Here is a 4,174-nt window from a genome sequence, read left to right on the forward strand (position 1 = left end):
TGTTCTCATCAAAAAGAAAAAAGTAGATATTGGTGAGATTGTGGAGAAAAAGGAACAACTTGGACACTCTTGATAGCAATGCAATGTATTGATTCCATTGCATATATACATCTAATTTTCTTCATCCAGTTTTCTGTCAAGGGATGTTGGGTTTGTAGGCCCCTGTCTGAAGGCTCTAGAGAATAAGCCCATGGGCTGAACTCATAAACAAGCTGTGAGGAATATCATATATCCAGGCTGGATATGAAATGGCCTATTCAATGTATCCAGTATGGATGGCTGGATAGCCTATGCTGGTTAAGTTCCTCAGAGGAGGACAAACTAAGAAAAGCACAGCCTGCTGGATAAGAGGTGGCCTACTTAATGAATTTCCGTGATGAACTTTAAAACAATCCTTGATCATTTAACATCCTGCGCTTACTGCAGGAGCATGGGAACATAAATAGCTTAAGATTATTAACATTGTTATAACTTTGATTATAAGTGAGGCATTGTGCAAGTCCTATATAAAGCTTCTTCTAAGAATCAATAAACAGAGAACTGCTTCGCTTCTCTCCACACAGTGTTTGTGTGTAAATTATATCGTGTCACTGACAGGGTTAATTTAATTTGTTGGGAGTATCTTAAAAGGATGTTGCATTATATACAATGCTCTTTCTGCACCTATTGAGATGATTATGTGAATTCTTTTACTCATTCTATTAGTGTGGCATGTCACCTTTATCGATTTAAATGTTTTGAAGTATCCTTAAACCAGGGATAAATACCTTAACTCATGCATGTTTATGATACATTAAATGTGTTGTTGAATTCATTTCGCTTGTGTTTTGTTGAGAATTTTGGCACATATTTTCTTTAGGGATAATAATTTATATTTTGCATATAATGTCCTTTCTAGCATTGTTAAGCAAATAAAGCTCACATCATAAAACCTGTTTGGAATCCTTCACCTCCTTCAAATTCTTGGAAGATATTTGGAAGAATTGGTGAAAATTTGTCTTCAAATATATGACAGAATTCACCAGTAAAGATGTCTTGTAAATTTTTTCTGGTTTTCGAAGTTTGGATTATTGACTTACTCAAACACACTTTTGCTCTATTATCTTTCTAATTTTTCTTGATTCAGTATTGGAAGACATAAGTTTCTGGGAATTTATCTTTTGTTCTATGTCATTCAAAACTTTGGCTTGTGGTAATTTCTTATGATGCTTTGCATCTCTACAACATCATAGGTTATATCTTCTCTTTTATTTCTAATTTTATTTGAGTCTTTATTTTCTTAGCCAACTTAAACTTTTGTCCAGTTTATGTTAAAAATAAACAAACTTAGGTATATATTTTTTTATCTTTTCAATTGTATCTGTTGTTATTTGCCTTACTCTCATTCATTCAATTTTCGTCTTTATTGTTTCTGTTTTCTCCTAGATCCGTGAGGTGTAAAATTATGTAGTGTGAATTTTTGTATTTCATTTATTATTAAATATTTTTTATTTAGTTATTATTTATTTATTTGCATATTTATTCATTTATTTATAATTGATGTACTGCCATTTACAATGTGTCAATCTGTGGTGTATAGCACATTGTCCCTGTATATGCATATATTTTTGTTCCTATTAAACATTACTTCACGTTATTTAATTCACTGTCCCGTGTCATACAAGAGAAGTTTTGAAAAAATCTATTTTTATATATAGTGGAAAAAATTTATGAATCTACAACTCCCAATTATATCCTCCCACAGCCCCTTTCCGCAGTAATCATAAAACTGTTTAGTAGATCTGTGAGTGTGATTCAGTTTTGTAGATGAAATCATAGTGTTCTCATCTAAATTTTTTTTAAGGTTCCACATATGTCATGCCATGTTTTATTTTTCTTTCTCTTTCTGGCTTACATCAATTAGAATGACGAGTTTTGGGGATATCCATTTTGCTGCAAATGTCATTGTTTTATCATTTTTTATTGCAGAATATAATTCCATTGTGTAAATAAGGCATAATTTCTGAATACTGTCATCTGTTGTTGGACAATTAGGTTGCTTCCATGTCATGGCTGTTGTATGTAACACTGCTAAAAACATTGGGGTGCAGGTGTCTTTTAGAATTAGGGTTCGCTTTGATATATATCCAGAAGTGGGATTGCTGGATTGTATGTTAAGTCTATTTTAATTCTTTTGAGGAATCCCCACCCTGGTTTCCACAATGACTGCACTAATCTACATTCCTTTCAACAGTGTGGGAGGGTCCACCTTCTCCACAGCTACCCCAGCATTTAATGTTTGTGGAATTTTGAATGATGGCCATTGTGACTATTGTGAGGTGATACTTCATTATAGTTTTGAATTACCCTTCTCTGATAATGATATTGGGCGATTTTTTTTTCATGTATCTAAGTGGCATTTGTATGTCTCTATTGGAGAATTGCTTGATTAGGGCTTCTGCCCATTTTGAGGTTGGGTTTGTTTTTTTTTTTATTATTATTATGAGGTTGTATGAAGTCTTTATATTTTGGAAATTAAGACTTTGTCAGTTGCATCACTTCTAAATATTTTCTTTAATCCTGAAGGTTGTCATTTAGCTTTGTTTATGGTTCCCTTTGCTGTGCAAAAGCTTGTAAGTTTAATTAGGTCCAATTTATTAATTTTTCTCTTACATCCGTTACCTGGGTAGGCTGTTCTAGGAGATCATTGCTGACATTTATCTCAGAGTGTTTTGCCTATGTTTTCTTCTAGGAGATTTACTTTGTCTTGCCTTACATTTAAGTCTTCAAGCCATTTTGAATTTATTGTTGTGTATGGAGTTAAGAATTGTTCTAAATCCATTGCTCTATTGCTGCTATCCAGTTTTCCCAACATCATTGGTGAAGAGATGGTGTTTTCTCTGTCATATTCCTGGCTACTCTGTCAAAGATTAATAGAACATAGGCCTGTAGATTTATTCCTAGGCCCTGTAATCTGTTCCAATGGCCATATGCCTGTTTCTGTACCAATATCATGTCATTTTGATTATTGTAGTTGTGCAATAGTGTATGGAGACCTGGTGGTTTATTCCTCCATCCTCTTTCTTTTTCTTTAATATTGCTTTGGAAATTATGGATCTTTTATGACTCTCTGTAAATCTTAGGATCATTTGTTTCAGCCCCAAAAAGAAGAGTTTTGCATAATTTGTTAGGAAATCACATTAATTCTGGGGACTGCCTTGGACAGTATGAACATTTTAACCATTTTGTTTCTTCCATTATGAGACCATTGGTTATCTTTTCAATTCTTCAAATCTTTTTTGAGTTAATCAATGTTTTCTAGTTCTCCATGTATAATATATTCACCTCTTTGGTCAGATATATTCTCAAGCATTTTATAATTTTGGGTGCAGTTATAAAAGCGGTTGTCTCTATACTTTATTTTCCTGTTGATTCAATGGTAGTGTAAGGAAATGCAATTTGTTTTTTGTACATTAGTCTGGGTACCTTGCCCATTTCCTTTTTTAGCCTAAGTATTTTTTTGTGAAGCTTTTACATTTTTCTCTATATAGTGTCATGTCTGCATATCATGACAATTTTACCTCTTCTTTTCCAGTCTGAATACTTTTATTTCTTTTCCTAGCCAATCGTTGTGGCTAGGAATTCCAAGACTATATTGAATTGAAATTGGGAGAATGGACAACATTGTCTTGTCTCATGTATTTGTGGGAAGGGTTTCAGTTTTTCACCATTGAGTATTTTGCTGGCTATATGTTTGTCATAAATAGCTTTCATTATGAATAGATATGGTCCCTCTATGCCCACTCTGATAAGAACTTTTATTGCAAATACGTGTTAATTTTTATCATATGCTTTCTCTGCATCTACTGAGATGATCATGTGGTTTTTTTTGTCCTCTCTATTATTGATATGGTGTATCACAATTGATTGATTGATTTCCATAAGTTTAACCATCCTTGTGTTCCTGGGATGAACCTAACTTGACCATGTTGTATGATCTTATTTTACATGATGTTGGATTCTGTTTGTTAATACTTTCTTAAAGACATTTACATCTAGGTTTATCAAAGATATTGGCCTATAATATTCTCTTGGGGTATTGTCTTTGTCTGGTTTTGGTATCAGGTTGATGTTGGCCTTACAGTGTGAGTTTGGGTGTACTCTCTCCGTATCAATCTTTTGGAAGAATTTGAGG

Source organism: Vicugna pacos, unplaced genomic scaffold (genome assembly GCF_048564905.1).
Source record: "Vicugna pacos unplaced genomic scaffold, VicPac4 scaffold_463, whole genome shotgun sequence".
Taxonomy (NCBI): Eukaryota; Metazoa; Chordata; class Mammalia; order Artiodactyla; family Camelidae; genus Vicugna; species Vicugna pacos.